Below are 10437 nucleotides of genomic sequence, written 5' to 3'. Positions count from 1 at the left end.
GAAGTTACAGTACTCTTACTTAAGTAAAAGTTTTGGTCACTCTTCACACTTTAAAGGTTCATTGAGTGCGTATACATGCACATCAGTAACCCGGTTATGATCGGGTTTTTTGAGTATCCCGGTTTCTTGATGGTGCATGTATACGCAGTAACCCGGTTTCAGTAACCCGGTTATGGCAGTATCCGATATTCCGATAGTAACCGGGTTACTTGTGGCATGTATACACTGTATCACGATTACTACTACATAAAGTTGAGTGCGCATGCGTCCAAAAGACACTTTCCAGCCTTTCACCACAACAGTAGTCACATAAATAAATTGACCAACATAAATAAAGTGACCAAACGAGTGAAATGACTGTAAAATAAAGAGCTGCGCTAAACCTGCACACGTACAATCTGCACTCGTACGACCTGCACTCGTGTGATCGCTGAAAAGCTAAAACATGAACTATCTCCTATACACTATATGCACGGAACACACTTACCATCATTAGCGCCTCTTCTGTCACAGAAATAACACACATAATCCACAGAGTCGTGTCATTTAGTCCAAAAGAAACTGATCGCATCAGCGGCGCAAGGAGCGAGTTGTTTTTATCGCTGCTAACAGTTTATGCTAATTAGCCTACGGTCTTAAGTTTCGTTTCTGTAAAACGTAAACAAATTGATCACAGCTGAATTATATGATCAAACGGGCTGATGTGGCGCTATAGTGTTTATGGTTGATATGTTGTAAAGTTGAGTTTATTTTGCAGAAGATTTTAATGAAGAATTGCACAGTGGATTGTGGGAAATCTCGTAGCTCCTTAGCTTCTTATGCTAAAGGAGCTCACGGTTTGTATTTTTCCTGGTTTATGAAATTGATTTAAGTTAATTTTTGCGCCTGCGCATTTGTAAGATTATGTCAAGAAACCGGGATACTCCATTTGATCATGTATACGCGGATATGAGTATCCCGGTTTCTCAGTGCGCATGTAAACGCAGTAACCCGAATACTGACATAACCGGGGTATGGCTAATAACCGGGTTACTGATGTGCATGTATACGCACTCACTGTGTAACTTTTTTGGTCTAGAGTCTGTCACCTGCTTGTTTCTATGGCCTGGAATGTTCCACAGTATGAAAATAAACAGCTCTAATTTACATTTATTCAATTACAAGTGGATTTATAGCTCAAAAATTCTGACATTCTGACTGTAAACTGTGTCACATCTCCACAGATCTGACACGTAACTTTGTCTGATTTGGTCTCCATGAAGATAGAAAGGTTTAATGCCGTACTGTGAAACATTCCAGACAAAGCAATAAAATCTCCATGTGGAAAAACATCGGACGGACTCTCCAGAAAAGTTACCCAATGCACCTTTAAGTAAGTCTACAAGTAACAAACGCTTCATGTTGACAATTTGAACATTTGTGTTTCTTGCAGCGCTTCTTCAGATATGATTTTTTTTTTTCTTTTTTGTGTCTGTCCTTTGAAAATACCAAATTCTGTGCCATGTTTAAAGTTTTATTAACTTCAAATTATAAACCAGATGTTACTTCGTGACTGTTACGCTTTAAGTTACTCCTACTTGAGTAATTTCAAGGACTGCCGTATTTTCTGCACTATAGGGCGATCATAGGGCATAGGATGGTCTATTTTCAAACTTTTTTCACAAATAAACCACAAGGGACTTTAAACGAAACACAACAGTTAGATGGCTCTGTCGGACTTTGTTTGACTCTGGGCTTTGTTCAGTTGTGGGGTGTAGGGAGGGTGCTGTCTGGAGCCGCTGGATTGTTGGTGTGTTCGCAGTGTCTAGAAGTGGCACATTGGACTCCCTTTTTCGGTTCGTTTCTCCGTTCCGTTCCTCGTCAGCGTGGAGTGATGAGTGTGGCTGTGGGTGTGTTTCGCTGTTCGGTCGCTGTCTGCTCCGTGTGTGTTTGCGTGCGCTGAGGTTGGTGCGGCTTTGTAGTTTACTGAAATCGTGCTGGGACACCTGAGTGGATTCGTGTATAGGGCGCTCTGGATTGCAGGGCGCGCAGTCTTTTTTTGATGGGGTTGGAGGCTTAAGAGCGCGCCCTATAGTGTGGAAAATACGGTACTACTTTATTCTACTTGAGTAATATAATTCTGAAGTAAAGTTACTCTTAAAGTACAATTTTTGACTGCTCAAAATGTACAAAATCCCTGTCTTGTGTTGATAATATTCTGATTAAACCTCTGCTTCTTTTACTTCCTGTTACTTTTTGGTATCTTTTTCTTAACTTTTTATCCACAAACTGCCACTTATCTGATGTACCTCGATAAGAAATACTTACAACTAGTACTATCCCACCAAACCAAGTACTAATGACAAAAACATACAAACTTTATATACTTTTTAAACATGCTGTACTAACCACGTCCATCTGGGTTATACTATCTGTCATTGGTTTGTGAAACTTTAAAACACAATTCATGATAAAAATAAAAATTAAAGCTGATTTAACAGTATTTGTTTAATTAAAAACTTACTGATTCTGCAAATATAAGTCTCGTATCAGGTCTCTTGGGGTTCCAGGCGTCCTTATTAATAGGCACATCGTCTCCTGTTTCTCAGCAACTCCAAGCACAACATTCATTTATATCAGATCTCCACTGGTACCAAGAAAACTATGGTACTACAAATACTGCTAATACTTTTACTGCTGTTGTATTTTGTACTTGGTTGTAAAGTTATAAGCAGTTTTGTGTATATTGTTGTTTTTTTTTTTTTGGTACTCCTGCTGCTACCCCTCTTCATTTCATTACTACTTCTTCTACTCTCCTTGTGTATACCGCTGCTACTACTACTACTACTAATATATCTGTATCTCCTTCTTCCTCCTCTTCTGCATGTATAGCAGCAGAGGTATTACTTCTACTACAACTACTACTATTACTCCTACTACCACTACTACTACAATTACTACTACTACTACTACTACTACTACTACTACTACTACAACTCTTCCTCCTTCTTCCTAGCAGCAGTAGAGGTACAACTACTACCACTACTACTGTTACTACTGTTACTACTACTATTACTACTGTTACTCCTAATATCACTACTACTACAGTTACTACTACTATTACCACTAGTACTCTGTCCTCCTGTGTACTGTAGTATATGTAGTAGATGCAGTAGCAGAGGTAGAGTTATGGGCTCTTGTTGCTGACTCAGGCCACAGTCTCTGAGGGGCAGTGGTTTCACTCTGTCACATCAGAGCCAGAGTGAAGCTGTAAAATCAATGACACTCAGACGAGAGCCACACACTGTTATGTAAACCTGAGGACTGGCCAACGCAATGCAGTATTGCTACTACTACTACTACTACTACTACTACTACTACTACTACTACTACTACTACTTCTACTATACTGCTACTCCAATATGGAGCGAGCCAACATGGGGTTTCTTTAACCCAGCAGGTTAGGTTACATAATTTGACTTTGACCCAACATGTTGGGTTATATTTTCTATTCATTACTGGGTCATATTAACCCAACTATTGGCTTAATTTTAACCCAACTTTTGGGTTGAGTATTTAAGGTGGAAGTACCTCTTGTACTGGTGGTTACTTGTTTTAACCATCTTCAAATGAAATTAATATTTCAAAGATGGTTAAAACAAGTGTTTTCTATAAGACAGTTTTTCCATTTTTAATATTTCAACAAAATTATGTATCTTATTCACATAAGATAATAATACAATTTCACTATTTTAATTTTAAACTGTTTTATTTCTGTAAAATTAGGTGTAAAAGTGATCAATACATTTTATTATCAACACTGTTAGTCTGTTGCTTACAGCAGATGTATTGCATGTTGGTATAAAGTTAAAGTAAGCTACACTAAGTGACACTCATGATTCATGAGTTCATGAGATGAATCACTTCTCATGATTTAAGAGTATTCTGCCAAAACAAGCCCTATATACCATATGAGCCCTGTCATGTGCACTGATGTTACTCATACAAGGAAAACAGTGAATAAAGTCTGCACACAGTGAATCTGCGTCACCTTCAGTGACAAAAGTTTTGCAGTGTCTTGTCTGTATCTGTCCTCACTCCTCCGTGCTGTTGTTATCTCCATAAACTCACGAAGGAGCTCGTATCACAGCAGAACTCATATCTGCTTCACTATTTAATAGATATTTCATGCCACTGGACTTATTGTCTCTGCTGAAGTGTGAGCTTTGCTCCACAACATGTAAACAAACGCAATCAAGCTTGAGCACTGCACGGTTCTAAATTCCTAGTGTGAGTGTGCCCTTAGTAATACAGAAAAATCCCGCACACCGTCTTACTTGCAAATTGTGAAATTTATTAGGACAAACCGTGCAACGTTTCGGCACTAGGCCTTCGCACAATTTGCAAGTAAGACGGTGTGCGGGATTTTCTGTATGTTCTGGGGCTGCTCCCTCTCCTCCAACGCACCCGTCTCTAGTAGTTGATGTGCGAGGCTCTCATTCTCTCATATCGTGTGCCCTTAGTAATAAAATAAAAACATAAAACATGTTCAATACCTTTAAAAGACGTTTCTCTTGGAGCAGGCAGAGGTGCAGGAGGTAACGGCCGCCACCAGCTCTGGGCAGTTGAGGAAGTCACACCACCTTTCCCCTCAACAGGCTGGGTCATTTATCTTAACACAACTTTGGGTTATTATAACCCAACTTGTGACCCAACACCGTTTGATCCAACAGTTGGGTTACCAAAATAACCCAACATTTATTAGGGTGTACGACGATCAGAGCCAGAGTGAAGCTGTACAATCAGTGACACTCACAAACACACAGAGACAAGAGAGATAGAACCACAGACTACTACTACTACTACTACTACTACTACTACTACTACTGCTGCTACTACTACTACTACTACTACTACTACTACTACTACTACTATTACTAGGGGCATCAAAAATGCCATCACTTCCACAACACAAATAACAAGCATGCAGCCACAGAGACACTTAGAGCTGAATCACTTTGCACCTGTAACTGACAAAACTGTTTTAGAGATCGTTACCAGTCTGAGTTCATCTACTTGCTGCCTGGACATGTTACCCACTAGATTTCTAAAGTCCGTCCTCAACAGTTTACTTTCACCACTCACTCACATAGTTAACATGTCACTTCAATCTGGAACATTCCCAAATGCGTTGAAAACTGCGGTCATTAAGCCTCTCCTAAAGAAGAGCAGTCTTGATGCCACAGTACTGAACAATTTCCGACCCATCTCAAATCTGCCGTTTTTTGGCAAAGTCCTTGAAAAAGCTGTTTACCAACAGCTTACGAACTTTCTCCAAATGAACAACTCCTTTGATGTTTTCCAGTCAGGTTTTAGAGCCCACCACAGCACTGAGACTGCTCTTATCAAGGTGACAAATGACATCCGCCTGAACACTGATGCAGGCAAAGTCTCAGTCTTGATCCTGTTAGATCTGAGTGCTGCTTTTGACACTGTCGATCATGGGATCCTCTTACAGAGACTAGAGGACTGGGTGGGCATCTCTGGTACTGTACTAAACTGGTTCAAGTCCTATCTAGAAGACAGGAAGTATTTTGTTGAAATTGGAAACTGTGTCTCAGATGACATGGCCCTGACCTGTGGGGTGCCTCAGGGGTCAATCCTGGGCCCCCTGTTGTTCAATCTCTACATGCTGCCATTAGGCCAGTTAATAAGCAGCAATAACGTGTCCTACCACAATTATGCAGATGACACTCAGATCTACGTCTCTCTGGCAGCAGGAGACTATGGACCAGTGGAGTCACTTGGTCACTGCATCCAACAGATCAGTGTGTGGATGCAAAACAACTTTCTCCAGCTAAACTCTGACAAGACTGAAGTCATAGTGTTTGGTCCACAGAAACAAAGGGACAGTGTCAGCAGTCACCTCCAGTCTCTCGCTCTAAAACCTTCAAATCAGGCAAGAAATCTAGGGGTAATAATGGACTCAGACTTGAACTTTAACAGTCACATAAAATCAATAACATCTGCAGCCTTTTACCATCTAAAAAACATAGCAAAAATCAAAGGTTTACTGTCTAAATCAGACTTGGAGAAACTTATCCATGCATTTGTCTCCAGTAGGTTAGACTACTGTAATGGTCTGCTCACTGGTCTCTCCAAACGAGCTGTGAGACGCTGCAGAACATCCAGAACGCTGCAGCTCGGGTCCTTACTCGAACTAGGAAGTACGAGCACATAAGTCCTGTGCTCAGGTCTCTGCACTGGCTTCCTGTGCCTCAGAGAATAGACTTTAAAGCAGCTCTGCTTGTGTACAAGTCTCTCCATGGCCGAGCACCAAAGTACATCTGTGACATGTTAGTGTCATATGAACCATCTCACACTCTGAGGAGCTCAGGGACCGGCCTCCTGCTGGTGCCCAGAGTCACGACTAAACAAGGGGAGTCAGCGTTTCAGGTTCATGCAGCTAAAACCTGGAACAGTCTTCCTGAACATGTGAGACAGACTCTTCTGTGACGCTGTTTAAATCCAGACTCAAAACATTTCTGTTTAACTGTGCATATAACTGAAAGGTTTTCATTCCGCACTCTTCTCTCCAATTTATGTCTCTCTTTTTTAATTTTAATCTTCATGATTATTTATGTTTTGATTTGTTTTTATTAATGTATTTCTTATTCTGTAAAGCACTTTGAATTACTTTGTGTACGAATTGTGCTATACAAATAAACTTGCCTTGCCTACTACTACTACTACTACTACTACTACTACTACTACTACTGCTGCTGCTGCTGCTGCTGCTACTACTACTACTACTACTACTACTACTACTACTACTACTACTACTGCTACTACTGCTACTACTACTACTACTACTACTACTACTACTACTGCTACTACTACTACTACTACTACTACTACTACTACTACTGCTGCTGCTGCTACTACTGCTACTACTGCTACTACTACTACTACTACTACTACTACTGCTACTACTGCTACTACTACTACTACTACTACTACTACTACTACTGCTGCTGCTGCTACTACTGCTACTACTGCTACTACTACTACTACTACTACTACTGCTGCTGCTGCTACTACTACTACTACTACTACTACTACTACTACTACTACTACTACTGCTACTACTGCTACTACTACTACTACTACTACTACTGCTGCTGCTGCTACTACTACTACTACTACTACTACTACTACTACTACTACTATTGCTACTACTACTGTCACTAAACCATGACTAAATCAGAACTAAGTCAGAACTAAACCAGTACTATACTAAGACTTAAAAGAAGCCGGTCCCTGAGGTCTTTAGAGTGTGAGACGGTTCATATGACGGTAACATGTCACAGATGTACTTTGGTGCTCGGACATGGAGAGACTCGTACACACACAGAGCTGCTTTAAAGTCTATTCTTGGCAAGAAAAAGCTCAAACAAGCAGAGGAGAGGAATAGAGTCTTATACTGTTGCACTGGACTGAACAATGCAGTACAATACAATCTGATATCAAGCTCGGATTGATCACAGGCTCCTAAAAATGTGCTGTTTAAATCCATTTTGTATTTTTTTTTTTGTGAGTTTTGAGATCATCTAAAAACTTTTTCAACAGTGTTTCCTAACGTGCGCGTCGAGTCTCCATGGTAACCGCTCAACATTCCGACAAAACACATAGATATACATAACTAAATCAAGCTCTCTGGATGAAGTTGTGGCTCAAAATGGACTTCCCATATTGCAGACTTGTTTTCTCAGTATCTGACCGGCCAACTCTGTTCTTAGAAACACTGTGGAAATTCTGTTGCAGCTACTGATGAAAAAGTTCTGTTCTGTGATCGGAAACGCAGCAAAGTCATGTACAAAGAGGAAAAGGCTGTATTTATAGTAGCAGAAGTAACTAAAGTACTATAGTGACTGTGATGATGTAGATAGCACCGGGAACAGCCTTTATAAATGTCTAAAGTTAAAATGCAATCACAAGCAATTTATTTATCGCGTAACTGGAGCTTGAGTGGTAGGTCGTGTGTCAATTTTTCCAGTCATTTTATTTTGTTGGGTCACTAAAAGTACTTGTTTGGACATACCCTATCATTCAAAAAATACTTTTTTAAATGTATTTTTAAATTCAGATCCTCAAAGTAGCTACACTTTCTTCATCTAAATATATTTTATTTCACTTTTTTACTTAACTGTATAATTCCATATATCTTGCTTCATGTGTTTGATTTCTTCTGTGCGTAAAAAGTAGTAAAATATAGAAGTTTTGTACAATTCAATGTGCCAATTTTGTCAAGAAATACAGTGTATTTTGTTGTTGCGCTTTTTAAAAATTTCCTGTTAAAAACACAATTACTAAACAGAAATGTCTGAACAACATGCGGCCAATTTAATGTAAAGTTGGTCAAGAAATATACTTTGTTGTACAGTTTTTGTCTACGCGTTTTTAAAAATTTCCTGATAAAAACTAAATTACTAAACAGCAAATCAAACTATGACAAAAAGATCACATACAAAAGACAAACTAGATCTGAGTTTAAATAAATTCTTTGTAGTGTTCAGTGTGTCAGTTTAATCAAAAAATATATATATTTGTACAATTTGTGTCAATGCATTTCGCAATTTTCCTGATAAAATTTCCCAGTGACGGCTCTTAAACTCACAAATCTGGACACATCACTTCATTCAGTCTTTTTTACTTTACTTTCTACATTTTGATTTACTTTACTGTTTACATTTTATATATATATGCACACAGAAGACATTAAATACATGAAATAAGATACATGGAATTACATATCAAAGAAAAAAGTGAAATATCTCTACTTTCAGATATATTTTTCAATTCAAAATTTGCTCAGGAAATATATTTAGTCATATAGTTTATAAAAAATCCTGATAAAAACTACATTACTAAACAGCAAATCAAACTATTATGACAGACTAGATTCAAGCTTAAATAAATTCTCTGTATAGTTCAGGGTCGTTTGGTCAAAAAATATATTTGTACAGTTTGTGTCGATGCATTTTTCCATTTTACTGACAACATTTCTAGCTCTTAAGTGGCTCTCAAGTCTACAAGTACTTATAAACATGATATTTATTTATACAGACAGAAGATACAAGAATATATGAAGTAAGATACATGGAATTTTGTCATACAGTGTTTTTCTAAGCGGTTTTTATCAGAAAAATTTGCTGATCAAGAAATATATTTTGTTGTACAGCTTTTATCAATGCTTTTAAAAGAATTTCTTGACTTTCCTGATAAAATGACTAAACTGTGACCAAAATTACCACTCAAAAGTTTGGATACACCCTCATTCAATCTTTTGATTATTATTTTTTTTACTACTTTTATACCAAAAGATGTTAAATATGTGAAGTAAGAGATATGGTATTTATTTATCAGTATTTACCAAAGAAAAAACATGAAATAACTCTGCTAAATATGTTTGGATATATTTTTATATTCAAATCCTCAAAGTAGCCACTCTTTTGCTTTGTCAGAAAATATTTAGTAAACTCAATTCACTATTACTTTTTTTTCTTTACTACATAATAGTAAAAATAGACACTAGAAAAAAAGGCACTAAATCAGAGGGTGTGTTCAAATGTCTGACTTACAGTGACTGGTCATGTAGAGTTTGCCAATGCATAAAAAAAAAAAATATATGTAATTACTGAGAAAAACATTTCTCGGATCAGCGATGACTCTTTAAACTATCACCAAAAGTATTTCTACACCACCAGAGAAAAGTTTGATTGCACCTTCTTCTTCTTTAGTAAATTATGTAGCAAAGAAAGAAACTCAACTAAATATATATATATATTTTTAAACATATTTTAGATTTAAATCTTCAAAGTTTCCATCCTTTGCTTTATTGACAGAGCTGTAAACCTTTGGTCTTCTCTCAATGATATTCATGATGGAGTCTCCTGAAATGGTTTTCACTTCACTGTTGTGCCGCGTAAGGGTCAACAAATACCAAAGTGTGAACCATTGTCCAAAGTAAAGGGTTGATAATTATAATTTTTAAAAGTACACTGTCTAAATTTTCTGGTGGAGAGTGCGTCACCTGCTTGTCTCCATGATGATATTGTCTGGAATGCTCCACAGTATTTCATTACACTTATTTAAGTCCATGGAGACAACAGGGGACGCCCCAGGTCCAAGTTATGTGTCAAATCTGTGGAGAGGCGAGCCCACTCACAGTAAGAATGCAAGTTTTTAGGTCAATAAAAACTCATGTTATTGAGTAAATGCAAGATGGACAGTGTTGGGGAGTAACAGTTTACATGTCCTGGAGTTACGTAATCAGAGAACAAATTATGAGTAACTGTATTCAGAAACAGTTATTGTTTCAATGAGTGGTAATTGGATTACAGTTACTTTGTTGAAATAAGTGGATTACATGGTGGTGTTTTCCTGTTTTCACATTTT

Source organism: Boleophthalmus pectinirostris, unplaced genomic scaffold, assembly GCF_026225935.1.
Source record: "Boleophthalmus pectinirostris isolate CB_2022bp ecotype Guang Dong unplaced genomic scaffold, ASM2622593v1 HiC_scaffold_17, whole genome shotgun sequence".
NCBI classification, from domain to species: domain Eukaryota; kingdom Metazoa; phylum Chordata; class Actinopteri; order Gobiiformes; family Gobiidae; genus Boleophthalmus; species Boleophthalmus pectinirostris.
The sequence above is the reverse complement of the archived record's forward strand: the minus strand, read 5'-3'. Positions refer to the sequence as shown.